The 20716-nt window shown below is 47.8% G+C and overlaps 1 long non-coding RNA gene and 1 pseudogene across 1 annotated transcript; both read right to left on the reverse strand.

Annotated features, from left to right (window-relative positions):
* Positions 1 to 5596: 5596 nt before the first annotated feature.
* Positions 5597 to 8904, reverse strand: LOC123125418 (uncharacterized). The gene is made up of 3 exons (XR_006461405.1): positions 8708 to 8904; positions 5880 to 5969; positions 5597 to 5640 (listed from the first exon to the last, which is right to left on the reverse strand). It is a non-coding gene; the product is annotated as an uncharacterized lncRNA (long non-coding RNA).
* Positions 8905 to 9552: 648 nt separating this feature from the next.
* Positions 9553 to 20716, reverse strand: part of LOC123120875 (uncharacterized) — a 25694-nt pseudogene continuing 14530 nt past the window's right edge.

Consider the following 20716-nt stretch of genomic DNA (forward strand, 5'->3'; position numbering starts at 1 on the left):
TGGGGGGGGGAGCGGGTAAACAAAAAATTTGGCAGAACATTCCTTGGAAGGTTTAAAACTGGGGCAAAGAGGCTTCCCAAAATCGAGGACCACTCCCTCTACTTTCATTTGCCAATGGGCCGGCCCAAGAAGACTAACTTAGTGCTCGCAATGAGCGATACATATCTTTCCTTTTTTGACAAATGAGGATGTACATCAGTTCTAGATGATTTTTTTAGGCTAAAACACGCTGCACTTTATTGATTAATAATGTTTTGGGGGATACAATTTAGATCGGGGCTCGTGGGGTGGAGTCACAGATGGCGCGTTACAGATAAACCTAGCGCGTGTTTAGTAAGGCTATGGGCCTCAACGTTCGACACTCTCCTTCAATGACAAAAGAGCAAGCTTGAAGTTCGGGTGGCATCATTTCAATCTCAGGAATGATATGCCCATGCTTCCCAGTTCCAGTAAAAGTCATCTTCAATGTTCTTGATGACTCCTTTGTAGTCCGAGGCGATGACTATTCGAGTTTGCATGAGACTGTCGCAATATCCATAAATTCATGATAGACCAACACCCTCAAAGTTGGCAGGGTCGGTTGAACCTGCAAACACCAACACCGAAGCACCCTGGTAAAGTCCGTTGATATCTCTCCATAAGCGTTAATCGATGATACACTCCGTCGTATTTATAATTTTTGATTGTTCCATGCCAAAATTTTGCAACTTTTACATGCTTTTGGCAACTTTTTATACTATTTTTGGGACTATCATATTGATCCAGTACACAGTACCAGTTCCTGTTTGTTGCATGTTTTTTCTTTCGTAGAAAATCGATATCAAACGGATCCAAACGGGATAAAAACTTACGGACACTATTTTCGGAATATATGTGATTTTTGGGAAAAAGAGTCAACGCGAGATGATGCCCGAGGGGCCCACAAGGACTGGAGGCGCGCCCCTCATCCTTGTGGCCACTCCGTACGGCGGTTGGTGCCCTTCTTCTGGCGCAAGAAAGCTAATATTCGGATAAAAGTTGTGTTAAAATTTCAGCCCAATCGGAGATACGGATCTTCGGGAATTTAAGAAACAGTGAAAGGGCAGAATCTAGGAACATGGAAACAGAAGGAAACACACACACACACACACACACACACATATAGATAGATAGATAGAGAGAGAGAGAGAGATCCAATCTCGGAGGGGCTCCCGCCCCTCCGCCGCCATGGAAGCCAAGGACCAGAGGGGAAACCCTTCTCCCATCTAGGGGGAAGGTCAAGGAAGAAGAAGGAGAAGGGGGGCTCTCTCCCACTCTCTCCCGGTGGCGCCGGAACGCTGCTGGGGCCATCATCGTGCCAACGATCTACACCAACAACTTCACCGCCGTCATCACCAACTCTCCCCCCCTCTATGCAGCGGTGTAACACCTCTTCTCCACGCTGTAATCTCTACTTGAACATGGTGCTCAACGCTATATATTATTTCCCAATGATGTATGGCTATCCTATGATGATGCAAGTAGAAAGCTCCGGTAGTTGATAGATTTTGGGTGGTTCTTCAACCATTGGTTTAGTAGGTACAACTAATTTTTTTGGTATTTTTCGTTTCCTACCCATAACTAAGGATAGAAAACAACTTAGAACAGAAAATAAAAACTACTTAGTGATAAAGCAAATAAGCACGCACGAGAATATTCACCCCACGCTATTGCTCCCCGGCAACGGCGCCAGAAAAGAGGTCTTGATAACCCACAACTATAGGGGATCAGTTGTAGGCTCTTTCGATAAGTAAGAGTGTCGAACCCAACGAGGAGCAAAAGTAGAACAAATATTCCCTCAAGTTCTATCGACCACCGATACAACTCTACGCACACTTGACGTTCGCTTTACCTAGAACAAGTATGAAACTAGAATTACTTTGTAGGTGTGATAGGAAAGATTTGCAAGATAATAAAGAGCACGTAAATAAAAACTAGGAGCTGTTTAGATAAAGAAACAACTAAGTTAGTTTTAGTAGAGAGCTTTTTGTCACAAGAAAGTTATTTGTCCCTAGGCAATCAATAACTAGACCGGTAATCATTATTGCAATTTTATATGAGGGAGAGGCATAAGCTAACATACTTTCTCTCCTCGGATCATATGCACTTATGACTGGAACTCTAGCAAGCATCCGCAACTACTAAAGATCATTAAGGTAAAACCCAACCATAGCATTAAAGTATCAAGTCCTCTTTATTCCCATACGTCATAACCCACTTATCCGTGTTTGTGTTTCTATCACTCACGCAACGCACACAATAAGCAAACCATGAACATATTGCAAACCCTATAGCGGGGATCCCTCACGCTTGCGCGACACGGAGAGCACCATAGGACAGTACCAATAATAAAACATGCAACTCAAACCAATCACGGTCATCAATTAACCCATAGGACAAAATGGATCTACTCAAACATCATAGGATAGCCATACGTCATTGGGAAATAATATATAGCATGGAGCGCCATGTTTAACTAAAGATTACAGCAGGGAGAAGAGGTGTTACACCGCTGCATAGAGGGGGAGAGAGTTGGTGGTGACGGCGGCGAAGTTGTTGTAGATCGCTGTCGGTGTCAAAACCGGCGGATCTCGGGTAGGGGGTCCCGAACTGTGCGTCTAAGGCGGATGGTAACAGGAGGCGGGGGACATGATGTTTACCCAGGTTCGGGCCCTCTCGATGGAGGTAATACCCTACCTCCTGCTTGATTGATCTTGATGATATGAGTATTACAAGAGTTGATCTACCATGAGATCGTAGAGGCTAAACCCTAGAAGTCTAGCCTATATGACTGTATCCATTTCCGGACTAAGCCCTCCGGTTTATATAGACACCGGAGGGGACTAGGGTTGTACAAAGTTGGTTACAGAGAAAGGAATCTTCATATGTGGTCGCTAAGCTTGCCTTCCACGCCAAGGAGTGTCCTATCCGGACACGGAAGATAGTCTTTGGTCTTGTATCTTCACAGCCCATTAGTCCGGCCCATGTTCAACAGGCCGGACGCCCGAGGACCCCTTAGTCCAGGACTCCCTCAGTAGCCCCTGGACCAGGCTTCAATGATGAGGCGTCCGGTGCGCAGATTGTCTTCGGCATTACAGGGCGGGTTCTCCTTTCCGAATACTCCAAGATAGTCTTCGGACGCAACGAACGTGTCCGGATCTGCAACACAAGTACCACACACACAGCCTTAGAGAGTATAATATTTCACGAGTCCCATCCGCTGACAACTTTTCGCAAGATGACATCACGCCTGCTCGGTCATTATTTCGAACCGTTTTCGTCTGCCGTTCCGCGTTTTGAGATGTGGTTTCCATTGGCACGTCTTGTCAAAGCAGAGACCGTGTCCCCTTATTGCGGGATTCTTATCAATACGGGCGTGGGTAACCCAACAGTGCCGTTTACACAGCCCTTGGGAATAGGCGAGTTTTAAGGCGAGTGGGGAGGCGTTCGATATTCACCGCCTTTATAAAGGGATAAGGATTCTTCTTCTTCACCCACGCCTTCTTTGCCCTTCCATTCTCGAGCTCCAGCGCCCAAGTTCTCGTCTCTTCCAACCCGAGCAGGCTCTCAACCATGTCCGGCTCTGGAGGGCAAGGCAAGTGAATGGCCTCCTCTGTCACGGGGAAGGACATCGCCGAGCTTCGGGAGGCCGGGTATCTGGCAAAGGAGATCGCCGACCGGCTTCCGGCCAAGGGACAAGTCGTCCCCACACCAAAACCCAACGAGAGGGTGGTGTTCCTCCCTCATTTCGTCCGCGGACTAGGGTTTCCACTCCACCCTTTCGTCCGCGGACTTATGTTCTATTATGGGCTAGATTTCCATGATCTAGCCCCGAACTCTTTCCTCAACATCTCGGCATTCATTGTCGTGTGCGAGGCTTTCCTCCGCGTCCAGCCCCACTTCGGTCTGTGGCTTAAGATCTTCAACGTGAAGCCGAAGGTGGTGGATGGCCAACACGCGGAGTGCGGAGGAGCCATGGTTAGCAAGATGCCCAATGTCACATGGCCCAAAGGCACGTTTGTGGAGACTGTCAAGGAGTGGCAGAAGTTGTGGTTCTATATCACATAGCCCCGCGACGCCACCTGGGCCGCGGCTCCCGAATTCAAGTCCGGGGCTCCAATGCGACTGACCTCCTGGATGGAGAAGGGCCCAAATTGGTCTTCGTCGGACGAGCTGATGGCACTGTAAACGCGCATCCAAAGCATGGTGGACAAAAACATCAAGCTCGTCGACGTGATCCAGGTTATGCTAGTTCGCCAGATCCTCCCCTGCCAAAGCCGAACTTCCCCTCTATGGGAATTTGATCCGGAGAAGCACCAGACCTTGGTGAGGCTCTTCGGCACCACTGACGAAGACGCCTGGAAGCTGCTCTTCAAGGGCGACAAGAAGCCGCCGGCCATAGACTCGGATCGTGGGCACGATCTTGCCCACGCCGCTAGCGCCGTAAGTCCTTCACATCTCAAGGCATACTCTCTACCTGCTTGTCCAAGGAGGGTAACTAAACTTTGCTAATTTATCCTTTCAGGAATGGACGGAGAAAGCGGAGCGAATTCACAGTTCGGCTCCACTGCCCGAAGAACCAGTCATCCCGCTTCTGGCGAAGATGCTGGTCCCGGTGCCCTAGCAGCCGCCGGAGAAGAAGGCCAAGGGGGGCCGGGGTGGCCCCCGCCGCAAAGGCACTTCGGACGTGATGTCCGAAGACAAGACTCACTCCTCTGCCGCCGAAGATGACAATGAGGAGGAGGAGGAAAGCAACCCTCCCCCTGATGGGGGAAGGAAGAAGAGGGCGGCCTCCACAAATCTAGAGGCGGAGGCGCCCAAGAAGGGGAAAGGCTCCCTCGCGGATAAAACCGCGTGGGACATCGACAGCAGTCCGGAGCGACGCCCGCGGAGCAAGCCCCTGGCCGCATCGTAAGTACTGACAGACTCGTACTCGCCCGTGTACCCGGCTTTTCCTCCTTATTGCACTACTAGGAAAAAGGCTACTAGCAGCGCGGGTAAAATGGCTATTAGCAGCGCGAGTACCTGCGCTACTAGTATCGCGCTACAGCTAATAGTTAGTAGTAGCGTGGGTTAAACCCGCACTACTACTAACTCCCACGCTACTGCTATTTCGTACCCGCGCCACTACTAACGAAATAGTAGTAGCGTGTCCATACTATCAGCGCTACTAGTATCCTAAATACTAGTAGCGCGCAGTTTTTTCCCACGCCACTACTAACTAATTTATATTTAAAAAAAATAAAATCCACCAATTCCATTTTATGCATACAGTTCCCAGTAAACACAATAGTGAGCATTGCTGGGCTCCTATTTCATGGTTAACCGGAAACCGAAGCAAATAAATCAGCCAAAAAACCTCATTATGCATTGCTACTCACAAATGACCACTTCAAAGAACATGCAAGTATCTATGTCATTAATAGTTGCAAACATAAGTTTCTTTTTACTACAGTTGTTGTATGTACTATCACACAGTTCCTCATTCCGTTCTCACTCAATAATAAGAAAAATGAAAAGAAAAGATAGAGATAATCTGCCGCAATTGCACTTCAGTGTCATGGATTCAGTCTGCCGCTTCAATATCTCATTATCCTGCAGCACTCTGTCGCTATCTTCTACCTATGAATAAAAACAGACCTTGTCAGAGAAGCAAATGTGAAACCTTATTACAACATGTATGCTAAGTCGCTAACCCATAGAGACACCTAGAACAAATGTGAAAACTTTCCATGTTGCCGAGTAAGTATATGAGCACCCCTCAAAACATTAATTAGCAAGTACTTGACACATACAAACTTGTACAGAAAAAATAACACTTCCGAATTTAATTGGCTTCAAAGATTGCAAGGAAGGCATACTGATGAGCTGCAATGCAATCTTCAATGTTCAGTACTTGTACACGCTATGCTCCTGCGGTGCAACCCCTAGCTCATGTGGCTTCACAAAGTCTACATTGTATAGGACATTTTTTAGCAAAGGGTGAAACTGCATACATATACATCTCAAATCATATGTAGTATGTGTCTAGTCATCCTACGATTGCCCGAGCTCATAACTGTATTTCTTATAAACACTTTAGACATGTTCAGGAAACACATGTAGTTAACGACAAGTGTACATATCACCCATTTTATAGGTTCAAAGACAGATAACAAAAATTAACTAGACAAAGTTAGATGACAGTGAAGCTTAAAGCTGCAGTAAGAAATATTAGGGGGAAGCTTTAGTTAAACGAAGTTAAAAGACAGATATTTTCTAGTGTTTCTAAGACAGTGACCTTGTCAAAAACACGTTTCTGCATTTTAATTAGGGGGGAGCTTTAGTTCTAAAATACTGGAACTGTGACTGAAAGATCATATATCTCTACTACCTAAAAAGAACGTAACGTTCCCTCTCCCCTCTTACGTCGCCCACCCTTCGTCCATCCTTCTCTCGTACGACCCCCACCCCACCATCGGTTTTCTTTCTTCCCTTCACCGGTTTTCTTTCTGCTGGTTCCTATTTGCCGGTTTTATTCACATCTGGCTGGACAGACTCACTCTATTTTTTTTGGCAACCAGATAATTCATGTATGGTAACCAATCTTTTGTTTGGTAATACAAACGCGATCAGTATATATATGGTAATGAATATCCTCTATGGTAATGCAATAAACTTAATGAAGGTCATCAATTTCCTTTCTTCTTTCAACCAATCGGTAAACAAATCAGAAGGAGGCAATCACATACATGTATGGAAGATAATCGCGGAGACCGCGCGTGACATGCAGGAAGAAATTGTTGAGATCCGCGGAAAAGAAGGGAAAAATCTCTAGGCCGCTCGCACTCCCCCATCAACGGCCCTGCACATGCACTCCCGATTTGGATTTTCTAAAATCGTGATTCACATATATCTTTCTTATCCATATGGCCGATCCTTGTGGGCACGTTTCATCTATAGACGCGGGGGACCGGACGGCAGCCGGGACGGGCTCGCCGGTGTACCGCACCTCAAGGCCGTCCTTCTCAACATGCTGCGCCACGACCGCCCGCCATGTCCGTAGCACCCGCTGAGGTGAGCTCCTTGCATTCGCATACGTGCATTAGCAACAAACAAAGCAGAGAGATCACCAATAAAAAGGCAGCAGCAGCAGCTACTGTTGCAAGAGCAAGACAGGACAACGAGAGCATGTGACTCCAATTAGAGATTCAGATAAGAACATCCTGCAGTAGTGGACAGTCCTTATCTTCTCAGATCATGCTGATGTTGCACATGAGAAATTATAAGGGGGGAGCACAGATTCAGGTGGTGAAACGGTTAAGGAGTACAAGCTCAAGACATTCAATGATTCAAGGCATGCACTAATGTTCAGAATTGCCACACATTCCAGTATGTTGATATGTATAACTTGTAAATTGTGATCATATGCCATGGGCACTGTTGATGGGATTTCGTACGGGACTGCCAGGGGCAAGCAAGGTAATCTTCTTTCCTATGATATGATTTTTATTTCTTGTTCCTCCGTCTATCTAAACGACTAAGAGATGTTCAATGAAATGACTCTACATGTTGCAGTTAAGAGTATAACATAGTTGTTTCTCCAAGGGCCGTTGGCCGAACTTTATTAGATGGGAAAGAAGTACAAGCTGGTTAGCAGTCTAGGTGCACTAGAAGTGAAAACCAGAGGATGTTGTTGTTCTCTTTATATTCAGTAGAGGCTCACCTTACTTCGATGTGCTAGCTCAAGGGAGAAAAACGAACATGGATAAAGGAGCCCACTTCGTAGAAGTTAACTCATAATTTACTCCTGAGTCCTTACTACTAATGGATTCGTGATATCATTGCATTGACCACATAACATCATGTTGTACTACTCTGTATTTAGAGTCATCATTCCACGCATCTTTGATTATTTTTTGTAAATAAGAAATTTAATATGCAGTCACCTGCACCACAGTCGTTCCATTTGCAAATTAGACATACAGTACACTTCATCTCCCAAGATATGTGAGACCATTTATAGATTTACCAAGTTTAGAAAAAATATGGTGTGCAAGCGAGGTAGACGGCAATACGAGGATGTATGTGCCGGTGTTAGAAAAACACAAGCAACTATTCCCTCTGTGACGTAATATAAGACATTTTTGACATTATCGTAGTGTGAAAAAATATCTTGTTATAGAGGGAGTAGAACTCAATCTTGGGGTTTCATGGCCCGCTCATATTTTGTCCATATAAAAATGGGATTGATGGATGCATTACATTTTATATTTGCTTTCAGACGAAATGTTTATGAACAAGACATGATTCGGCAAGATGTGCGTAAGGGTTGTAAAGGTATATATTTGCCATGATTGTACTAAACTATTAGAATATTTATGCCCCGTTACAATGCACGGGCAATTACCTAATGATATAATGATATATGTAAGTCATCATTGATACTGAACCACACAAAAGTGACTTGCCAGGAAAAAAGAAATCAATAATTCCACCTTATGTGCATGAGAATCCTAACGATATATGTTAGACATGATTGGTATTTAACTACTAGAATGTGCCCCGTTGCAACGCACGGGCAATTTCCTAGTACTATTAGAAAAACAGACCAAAATCCTCGCAGAAAAAAACAGACCAAAAAAATTAACTTCCTACTTACAGTGGCAAGAAAATCTTATATGAATGTGTTATAATAAATAATGCTAACCATGAAGTCTTCTTCCATATAACAAAGGAGTGACGAAAACAAAAAACCTATAATTCAAGTACGACATGCAGTTAGTTAATTATTTGCATGTCAACAGTTCTAACGTCTAGCTACAGATCTTCAAAGTAAAGATTGTGAACTCTATTAGACATGATTATATCAATTAGACCAAATAGAAAATAATTCAATATGTTGTATATCCATTAAACGAAGTTTAATCTATCTTCTGATTATTAGTGTTTCAGTTAGGTGATTAGTCCTTCTACGGCCGCCGGTTAATAGGTGAGCCATGACTTTTTACAGTAAAAAATGCAAAGGAAATAACATGTTACTCCATTGATCTAACTAGTAGTGAATGAGCTAGTGTAGGTTACTCCATTGAATGAACCCAGCTGGTGTATATATATGGACGCAGCCACCACCAGTGGATACAGGTTCTAGTCAAATCAGACTCACCTATTAACCGACTTGGACTACAAATTCCCAATCCTGGTATTATACTCCTACCAACGCAGCTAGATAGCTAGGACAAGTCCTAGTCGGACTCAAGTTAGTATTTTTCCTAATCTAATTATACGGCCACGTTGATCACACCTTACTAATTCTGGCCGGACACTAGTAACACAAGAAAAGCAAATCGACTCAAGCTAGTTTTCCTAGACTACTACACCGATGTAGATTTGTAGACTAATAAGTTTGGATTAAGCTAACAATGTTTACTGCTACTGTACGCAGCCAGGGTAATGACCAGACTTCATGCATGAGTACTTCACAGATAAGCAAGCAAGCATATGTGTACATAGACACAGAACAGGAGTAAACCACTTAATTTGCTGATCCATTACTAACAGTTAGTTTACTCTGTTCTGTCAGGTGAGGCTCTCTGGAATACAGTTGCAGAAAGCAGAGTTTATCTAAAACAGGGGTAGGGGCTGTGGACGCCGCCAAATTCAGGTCTGATGGGTCTCTGCAGTTTGCCGGCGACGAAGACGAAGCGGAAGGCGAGGAGGAGCTGTGTGCCATTCCCGTTCCCATTACCATCTTGACGCGGGAACAAGAAGGTCTTCTACCACCACGCCTGAGCATGAGCAGCATTGCAACTTTTGCAAGGGACGACTCCGCCGGAGGGAGCAGCCACCGTCACCGTGGCGGCAGGAGCAGGCAGGGTAGCAGAACCCACAGCAGTGGCATCCGTGGCATCAGCAGCAGCATCTGCACCTGCAGTAGCGTCTTTAGGAAGAGAGCAGAACATGGCGGTTTGCTGCAGTTCCTCGCCCCCTCCTCCTCCTTCCACCTGCAGGTGCAGGCCATTGCCGGCGGGAGCGGGAATAACCAGCACATGGTGCCTCCCGCCGTCGCGGTTTTTTGGGCGGGGCGTGTTGAGATGGTCGGCATCGTCGCCGTCCGGCATGGCAGGGCCGGATTCTAATTCTTGGCGCGGGTTGATCTGGGACTGGGAGGGATGGTGCGGGCGACGGATGCAGGGGAGAAGGAGAGGGAGAGGCTGGGGATCGCCGGTGGGGAGGTCGCCGGGGTGGTGGGCGGCGGCGTGGGATGGGAGGGAGACGAGGGGTGAATCGGGAGAAGAGAGGAGGGGATCTGGATCGAGGGTTGGGTGTTTTTTTAGACAAACAGTGGTGGGTGGAGTGGGACGGTTGGTGGGGTGGATCGGGGGTGGGTGGTGTGGGAATATACTAGTAGCGTGGGCATCTGACCTGCGCTACAGCTATTCACAAAGTAGTAGCACAGGTTTATAACCTTCGCTACTACTATGGCATGTCCCGGGGGGGGCACGGCAGAGACCACTTAGTAGTAGCGAGGGTTAAAAATTCGCGCTACTACTATCAACTTAGTAGTAGCGAGGGGTAAAAACCCGCGCTACTACTATCAACTTAGTAGTAGCGAGGGGTTAAAACCCGCGCTACTAGTAAGTAGCAGTAGCGAGGGGTATAAACCCGCGCTACTAGTAAGCGTCTGTGTATAAACTTTTCCCTAGTAGTGTTGTATTAACATGGTTAATTGTGCAATTGCAGTCCGGCCCATGACAGCTCTCAGCGATCCTCATCAAGAGGTTCGTTGGATTCAAGGGCGATGGCCAGCGCGTCACCGCCGATCGCTTACTCTCCCACGGCCAAGGGCGACACCGAGGTGATGTCGTGAAGGACTTTCCCAAGCTAGGGAGTGTCTCAGGAGGCTGTCAGGGTGGCGCCAGAGGGCGAAACCTCGGCCGCCGGACACATGGGGGAGCAGTCCCCCATGGAGACTGGCGATGGGGCCGTACTCAGTTCGGCCCCCGTCCGGATACGGTTCCGGAGACCTACACGGTTCCGGAGTCCGGCGTGCAGTCTCCTTTGAAAGACGGAGGTGTCGCTATCCCACCGGTGACCTCTGTTCAACCAGGGGCACCGGACAATTTTCTGAAAGCGCTGCGAGGCGCTTCCATTGTGAAAGAACACCGTATCCTTATGGGTACGGTGATTGAGAGGGTTCAGTACGTCAAGAGCGGACTGACCGAAGCCTGCAGCGGCCTGCTGACAGGTTTTGAGGTAAGCGACGCAAAGGAGAAAATCCCCATATAGGCAATAGCCCCTGAGAAACTGTCCGATGTTCAGAAAGCAAAACCGGACAGAGGGTCGTTTTTGCAGGAAACTAACTAAATGTGTCTTGTATGAATGAGCAGGCGTCGTTGCTGGCCGCGACCTCACATGCTGCCGAAGTCTCCAGACTAAAGCAGAGACTGGAGCGGGCCGAGGAGGAGCTCGGCCAAGCGAGGAAGCAGCTAGCGGACCAGCAAGGTATTTGATGACTCGCTATATATTCGGAAAGAATAAATGATGTGTATTGACCATAGCGTTATGATATGTCTAGGAGCGACGACCGAGGTCGAGGCCCTTAAAAAGGCCCTGGCCGAAGCTGAGGAGAAAGCTGCCAAGGAGCAATCCGCCCGTAAGAAGCTCAAGGCCAGGGTCAACGAGGTCCAGCAAGAGCTCTAGGATGTTGTGAAGAAATGCGAGGCCTTGGAGTGCGATGTTTCGGCTCAAGAGGCCGAACTCGCCAAGGCCCGCCAAAGCGCGGAAGAAGCCCGGGTTGAGGCCCAGGGCGCCCTCCAGGAGATCCAGGAGGCCAGGAAGATCGCGGCGGGTAAGGCGTTTAGTATGCAAAGAAAGTATGTGAAGAAGCAGTATGTCTTACTAACCCGGATTCGCAGTTCTTCAGGGGCGTTTACGGATTTGCCGCGCAGTGTGTCAGACGCTGCGGAGTTCTTCCGAGCCGAAGAAGGGAGCTCAACGGAGAAGCTGTTCTGGTCGCAATACCTTGCGCCGGAACATCCAGTGCCCTTCACCGATCAGCTAAAGTAGCTGGTCGAGCTGCATAGGGTGGCCAAACTGGCCATGAAGGATTTAATAATCCGGCTGTGGCCTGCCGAAGCTATACCCGGCAGTTACTTCAGACTCGTGAAGCGGCTAGTGAACGCCTGTCCTCGGCTGGACGTCATCAAGCGGTCGGTCTGCATCGAGGGCGCGCGCATGGCCTTCGCTCGTGTCAAGGTCTGGTGGGCGAACATGGACGCCGTCAAGCTCGTGACCGAAGGGCCGCTTGAGGGCAAGGAGCACCGCACACCAGAGCGATATTTTGAAGACATCCTGGAGGGGTCTCGCATTGTAGCAAAGCAATGTGCGAAAGACATTATCTTTGAATGAATACATTCATGTTGTCTCTGCCATGTATGATGAAACAAAGTTGTTATGTAATATAATTTTTGTTATGTTTAAAAAAAAATTACCTCCTGTGTGGCCGTTTTGTATGAAATCTGAGAGTTGGCCAGTCATCGGCTTCTGCCCCCACGTAGGTAGTACGGGGGTGTTCGGGATGGAATCTAAAAACTCTTGATCCAATTGTTTGGTCCTTGAAGGAGGTGTTTAGCGCAACGAACCAGGCAATTGGACTATGCGGCTTTAGCACTCTCACTTAGCCATAGGAGTTTGACAATAAAAATGTGGGCGCAGCCCCTAGTATCCGAACTAGAATGCTATAAGCGCATGATCGGGTAGGTATCGATCTTTCACGTAATGTGGAAAATATCTCTAACGATTTGAAACCTCCGAAGAGCTGGCCGGCTCTCGCCGCATCATGGCAGTCCGTTTTCGGCTTTCTCTACTGAGGTGCTCCTTCGGGTAAACCAGGGCACAATCATAGTAGTGCTCCCTTTACTACCTTAGCCGATATAGCGGAACGTAAGGTAGCAAGCACAGGAGCCGGGCAACCCAACTATTGACCAAAGACATGATTCGGAGCCAATGCATATAGTGCTAAATTCGGGGTGCCGAACCATACTGTAAAAAGTATTCGGACTTTGTTGCCATGGTGTGGGGCGCTATGAAGCCCCTGGTAAATTGAAACGTACCACAGTGTACGGGTGCTATCTGATAAGCTTATTAATAGTAAAAAAGGAAAATACAAAAGGAGCAAAAGCAATAAGCAGGGGCCCTAAAATTTGGGCCGCAAACTGTTTCCATTATGATTTGATTAATACGTCAAAGCGCATTGATACAAGTAGTGCGATAAGCAACGGGCTATTTGACATGCCACGACCAAGGGAGAGCTGCGCGTGGGCCCCTGGAGACAGGTAGAGTGGTTGTTTAAGAAACCACTTAGAAATTCCCCTCTACGTCCAAGCTGACTGTCGGCTTGGTGTATTTGTCCTTTGAAATGACATGCGATCAAGTCGTCAGGGAAGGCCTCTGGAAAAGAAACCTGAAAAGCAGAAAAGAAAAAGTGAAAGTATATGTGTCCGGGAGCGGTCAAGCCGTATTGTGGATCACAAGTTAGTTATGCCTCTGCCTGTCCCCATGGTATTTTGAGTGCGTAGTTATGTACGCGCGGTGCAAATGCCGCCACTTCATTGGGACCGGGACGGAGGCCAAATTGCTAGTCGAGCTCTTGACGAGCCGGGCTGTCCTGCTGAAGAGTAGTCCGGACCCTCTTGATAGTGTCCGGGGGCTCGGCCGCCGAATTAAGGCCTTGCTTGAAAAGGCCGCTTTGTACTTCTGCTGCTAAGGCAGCGGTGTGCTCCTCGGTACGGAGGGAGCGTTCCGTATTTCCATTAACTGTTATGACGCCGCGTGGTCTGGGCATCTTGAGCTTGAGGTAAGCATAATGAGGGACCGCATTGAATCGAGCGAATGCGCTTCGTCCGAGCAGTGCGTGGTAGCCGCTGCAAAAAGGGACGATATCGAAGATTAGCTCTTCGCTTCGGAAGTTGTCCGGAGATCCAAAGACAACCTCTAGCGTAGTTGAGCCCGTACAATGGGCCTCTACCCCTGGTATGACTCCTTTAAAGGTAGTCTTTGTGGGCTTAATCCGTGATGGGTTAATGCCCATTTTGCGCACTGTATCTTGATAGAGCAGGTTCAGGCTACTGCCGCTGTCCATAAGGACTCGCGTCAGGTGGAATCCGTTAATTATTGGGTCAAGGACCAATGCGGCTGAATCGCCATGACGGATACTGGTCGAATGACCCCGTCGATCAAATGTGATCGGGCATGACGACCATGGATTAAATTTTGGGGCGACTGGCTCTATCGCATAGACGTCCCTGAGCGTGCGCTTGCGCTCCCTCTTGGGGATGTGTGTAGCATATATCATGTTCACTGTTTTGACCTGGGGGGGCTTCTTTTGTCCCCCTGTGTTCGGTTGCCGGGGCTCCTCGTCATCGTCCTCGCTTTGCGATCCCTTTTCTTTGTTCTCGGCATTTAACTTGCCGGCCTGTTTAAAAACCCAACAACCTCTGTTGGTATGATTGGCTGGTTTGTCTGGGGTGACATGGATCTGGCACGGACGATCGAGTATGCGGTCCAGGCTGGATGGTCCCTGATTGTTTCTTTTATATGGCTTCTTCCGCTGACCGGACTTGGAACCACTGAATCCGGTGTTACTGTCGTGTCATCGGTGTTGTCACCATTGCTTCGGCGTTTGTGTCTGCTGCGTCGGAGCTTGCCGTCGCTATTTTTGACCTCGGGGGTGCCCGTTTCGCTTTCTGTGTTTTTGCTACGAGCCAACCAGCTATCCTCACCCGCACAAAAGCGGGTCATGAGTGTCGTGAGGGCTACCATGGACTTCGGCTTTTCCTGGCCGAGGTGGCGGGTGAGCCATTCGTCACGGATGCTATGTTTAAAGGCCGCTAGGGCTTCGGCGTCCGGACAGTCGATGATCTGGTTCTTTTTAGTTAGGAACCTAGTCCAGAATTTCCTGGCTGACTCTCTAGGCTGTTGAACTATGTGACTTAAGTCATCGGCGTCTAGTGGCCGGACATATGTACCTTGGAAGTTGTCAAGGAAGGCTTCTTCCAAGTCCTCCCAGCTGCCAATAGAATTTTCAGGCAGACTGTTTAACCAGTGCCGAGCTGGCCCTTTGAGTTTTAGTGGGAGGTATTTGATGGCGTGAAGATCATCTCCGCGGGCCATATGGATGTGGAGAATAAAATCCTCGATCCATACCGCAGGATCGGTTGTTCCATCGTATGATTCGATGTTTACGGGTTTAAACCCTTCTGGGAATTCATGATCCATTACTTCGTCAGTGAAGCAGAGAGGGTGTGCGGCGCCTCTATATCGGGCCGCATCGCGACGTAGCTCCGATGGAGTCCGTCTATGGTTTTCGGCCCGGGCATGACTAGGTTTGTCACGTCCGAATAGGTAGCCGTCGTCGCGTGTCAAGGCATGTCCTCGCGATCCATAGATCGACCTTGTGTGTCCTGCTCTACTATCCAGGTCTTGCCGAAGGTCATATGTGTAACCCCGAGCTGTTTTGTCCCTGCCTTTACGGCGAGGTAAGGCGGTCTGGTGTTCGGCTTGAGTTGCCGCTTTATCCCGACCGCGTGGTGGTCGGTCAGCCGCATTGCGCGATGATGGTACGGGCTCCGGTGCCTCGTCATCGAACTGAGGTAATAGTTTGCGCTTCGGGTAACTTTTGGCTGGGCGCTTAAGGCTGTATTCTTCGGCTGCCAGGACATCAGTCCATCTATCGTTGAGCAAATCTTGATCAGCTTGAAGCTGTTGCTGCTTCTTTTTCAGGCTTCTTGCAGTGGCTATTAGCTGACGCTAAAGCGTTCTTGCTCGAGAGGTTCCTCAGGCACGATGAAATCCTCGTTGCCAAGGCTCACCTCATCCTCGGAGGGTGGAAGATAAGTGATGCCCTCCGAGTTGTCGTCTATGGCCTGTTCATCAGGGCTAACTTGCCCATCTTCCCGATCGTCCTGTTCGGCCGTTTGTTCGTCGGGATCTTCTCTGTCTTCGGCAACGTCCGGAGTGTGATCATCTCCTGTGTCGGTGTTGTTGTCCTTGCTGCGGCGGGATTTAGAGCGGCGCCACTGACGCCGGCGCTTTGGTTGTGTCTTGGGAGGCTCGTCCTCGACTGGCTTTTCCTTGTCCTCACCGCTATTCTCTTTGGGTGTATCCACCATGTATACGCCGTACGAAGAAGTGGCCGTCCAGCGTCCGGTAAACGGCGGGTTTTGGACATGCTCCTCCTCTGCATCGTCGTCCATACCGTTGATGTCTTTGGAGCCGTAATCGAGCATGTCGGTTAAGTCCTCGACAGTGGGTATGTAGTGGGTAGCGGGTGGGAAGCGAAATTCCCCATCATCAGCCTCCAGTACGAACCGGACATAGTTCGGCTGTGAGTCCCCCGCTAAGGACAGATTTTTTAATGAGTTCAGCACGTCGCCTAGAGGCGAGTGCCAGAAGATGTCTGCGGTGCTAAATTCGACGATCGATGACTGATCCAGCTTGACATGCGCGGTCACACATGGTTTGGAACTTATGGCCGGAAACGAGTTCGAGGTTCCGGAGACATCGATATCACCCGAAGTTAGGGCTGTGTGCTGCTCCAATGCCACGGGGTCTGCAGCTTCCGTGGCGGGGTTGAGCTTCCCGTCCTCGGATGGCGCGGTCTGCTCCGGATCTAAGGCCGGAGCGGTTACAGGTGCAATTTCCTGAGTATGGTCCAACGACAGATTTAAATCATGTTCATCGTAGGGATAGGGAGCGGCAGACGTGGTCTCGAATCCGTCAAAGATCAAGTCTCCGCGGATGTCCGCGACGTAGTTCAAGCTCCCAAATCTGACCTGATGGCCAGGGGCGTAGCCGTCGATCTGCTCCAGATGGCCAAGCGAGTTGGCCCGCAGTGCGAAGCCGCCGAACACGAAGATCTGTCCGGGGAGGAAGGTTTCCCCTTGGACAGCATCATTGTTGATGTTTGAAGAGGCCATTGAACCTTTTGGGGACGGCACAGTGGAACTCTCAATGAAAGCACCAATGTCGGTGTAAAAACCGGCGGATCTCGGGTAGGGGGTCCCGAACTGTGTGTCTAAGGTCGATGGTAACAGGAGACGGGGGATACAATGTTTACCCAGGTTCGGGCCCTCCCTATGGAGGTAATACCCTACTTCCTGCTTGATTTATCTTGATGAATATGAGTATTACAAGAGTTGATCTACCACGAGATCGTAATGGCTAAAACCCTAGAAGTCTAGCCTATATGACTGTATCTGTTTCTGGACTAAGCCCTCCGGTTTATATAGACACTGGAGGGGACTAGGGTTGTACAAAGTCGGTTAGAGAGAAAGGAATCTTCATATGTGGTCGCCAAGCTTGCCATCCATGCCAAGGAGAGTTCTATCCGGACACGGGAGAGAGTCTTTGGTCTTGTATCTTCACAGCCCATTAGTCCAGCCCATGTTCAACAGGCCGGACGCCCGAGGACCCCTTAGTCCAGGACTCCCTCAATCACCGGCATGATGATTGCCCCGGCGGTGTTCCGGCGCCACCGGGAGAGAGGGGAAGAGATCCCCCTCCTTCTTCTTCTTCCTTGACCTTCCCCTAGATGGGAGAAGGGTTTCCTCTCTGGTCCATGGCCTCCATGGCGGCGGAGGGGCGGGAGCCCCTCCGAGATTGGATCTCTCTCTCTCTGTTTCCTTCTGTTTCTGCGCTCCCAGATTCTGGCCTTTCACCGTTTCTTAAATTCCCGGAGATCCTTAACTCCGATTGGGCTGAAATTTTAACACGAATTTTATCCGGATATTAGCTTTCTTGCGGCGAAAGAAGGGCACCAACCGCCTTAAGGAGTGGCCACAAGGACCAGGGGCGCGCCCTCCATCCTTGTGGGCCCCTCGGGCATCGTCTCGTGTTGATTCTTTTTCCTAAAAATCACATATATTCAAAAATAATCTCCATAAGTTTTTATCCCGTTTGGACTCCGTCTGATATGGATTTTCTGCGAAACAAAAAACATGCAACAAACAGGAACTGGCACTAGGCACTGGATCAGTATGTTACTCCCAAAAATAGTATAAAAAGTTGCCAAAAGTATATGAAAGTTGTAGAATATTGGCATGGAACAATAAAAAATTATAGATACGACGGAGACGTATTATGCTTCACTTATATTTGTTAGAGCATGGGCATATCTTTTGTAGAAAGAATTAAACTCTCATGGTTCACTTATATCTATTTAGAGAGTTGAAAGGAATTGGTCATTCACATGGTTATTCATAAAATCCTACATAAAACTTGTAGATCACTGAATATGATATGTTTGATTCCTTGCAATAGTTTTGCGATATAAATATGGTGATATTAGAGTCATGCTAGTGGGTAATTGTGGATTGTAGAAATACTTGTGTTGAAGTTTGTGATTCCCGTAGCATGCACGTATGGTGAACCGTTATGTAACGAAGTCGGAGCATGATTTATTTATTGATTGTCTTCCTTATGAGTGGCGGTCGGGGACGAGCGATGGTATTTTCCTACCAATCTATCCCCCTAGGAGCATGCGCCTAATGCTTTGTTTCGATAGCTAATAAATTTTTGCAATAAGTATGTGAGTTCTTTATGACTAATGTTGAGTCCATGGATTATACACACTCTCACCCTTCCATCATTGCTAGCCTCTTCGGTACTGTGCATTGCCCTTTCTCACCTCGAGAGTTGGTGCAAACTTCGCCGGTGCATCCAAACCCCGTGATACAATACGCTCTATCACACACAAGCCTCCTTATATTGTAGCGACCAGACCTCAAATGGTCTGTGCTGCTGTGCACCAGTGTCATCCCTGGATCAGTAATGCTGACACGCACAGTACAAATGGAGGATTTATAACAGAGTAGCAATCACACACTTATTACATCGAATATCTCCAAAGAGATTAAGTATGACAAATATGGCTTAAGGCCATCTAAAAACGATAACAACGGAAGACTTGGAAGATAAGTGAGTCCATCAACTCCAGCGGCATCACTGAGTATAAGACCACGACCTAAGGCACCTTACTCGTTGTCTGAAAAGTCTGCAACATGAAACGTTGCAGCCCGAAAATGGGTCAGCACATGGAGTATGCTAGCAATGTAACACATAGAGAGTAATGAACAATAATAATGCTATACTACATGCATATAAGGCTGGTGGAAAGCTCTATGGTTAAGTTTTTGCGAAAAGCCAATTTTTCCCTACTGCAAAGGAATAAATTTTATTTAACTATCATGGTGGTTGTTAAACATTGAGAAGGTACCTCCAACTCAATCCCAATTAAGTGTCATCATTAACCCAGCAAAATTAATTAAAAGTAACATGGTGATGAGATTCAAATGATAATCCAGGTACTAGATACTCAAGTTGTCCATAACCGGGGACATGGCTAATCATGATTAGTTTGTACACTCTGCAGAGGTTTGCGCACTTTTCCCCACAAGACTCGATCGCCTCCGCTTGATTCTCGCACTGCATGATGTTTGAGAAACGGATGACCGAGACACAGTCTTTCAGGAACAATCACTCTTTACTCTGGGTGGACCGGTACACCTACTTTCCCCTACATCTGCTAGCCCACCTCTTCAAGAGATCATGTAACCTACTCAACTATGCTAGAGCCCATAATAGCTTGTGGCTGCACACGGAAGTTTCTAGCATGAATAATCTTATGATCCCTTTGAGCCTGGGTGGCGGTCCTTATACAAACAGACAACACTGGATTCTCCAGGTGCCTCAATCCACCCAGATGTGAGTTTTAGTTGCCACCTTAGGTAAACCATTATTAAAAATCTCACATCTGTCATGAATATCACTCAAACCCAATCCACGTCTACGAGCATAGCATGGCAATACAATAGCAACGTAGAAGTAACTCCCAAGGGTTTGATAAGAAAACAGGTAATAGGTACTACCTCAACTACTTCCCAATACCCACAATTTAATTAGATCCTAACCATGCAATGTTTGAGGAATAGAACTAATGCAATAAAACTGGGTATGGAAGGTACATGATCAAAGTGTTACTTGCCTTGCTGATGATCCGCGAAACCTAGCGATTCGAAGTAACAAGCGGCACACTCCGGATACTCTATCGCAAACAAACAAGCAGACAATCAGTACTCATCTAATGCACAGGTAAAACTCGAATGAAAGATCCAACCAGAAAGTTCAACTTAAGAACTCCGGTTTGCAAAAAGAATCAACTCGAACGAAGCAACGAAAGTCAAACGGTGAAAGAAACAAGCTTCGTTTACTAATCTGGATCTAGGTCAAATTTTACAGTAGCAAAAACTTGTTTGAGTAGGTTAAACGGAAAGAGAATTTTGAGACGGAACTCTAGGCGCTTGAATCGCCTGATTCCGATAAACGAGCGAAAAGTTAAACAGAAACGAAGATTCGATCAGAAATCGAGATCTGAGATAATCGCGGAAAAATCCGACGAAAAGAAAAACGGACGAACGGTTAAAGAACGGACGTTCGTTAACAGAGAAAATCCGACGAACACGTTCGTTAAAACGAACGAGTCGGTGAACGTTCACGAAATAACAAAACCGAAAAAAACCGATCTAGGTTTTTTTAAACGAACGTTTTTTTTAACAAAATCGGCAAAACGAGGCGAGGTATACCTCGTCGGGGCAGGGCTCCGGCGGGGCTCCGGCTAGCTCCGGCGAGGGGCGGCGAGGGTGGCGGGGCTCGGGGGGGT

This window comes from Triticum aestivum, chromosome 5D (assembly GCF_018294505.1).
Source record: "Triticum aestivum cultivar Chinese Spring chromosome 5D, IWGSC CS RefSeq v2.1, whole genome shotgun sequence".
Lineage (NCBI taxonomy): Eukaryota > Viridiplantae > Streptophyta > Magnoliopsida > Poales > Poaceae > Triticum > Triticum aestivum.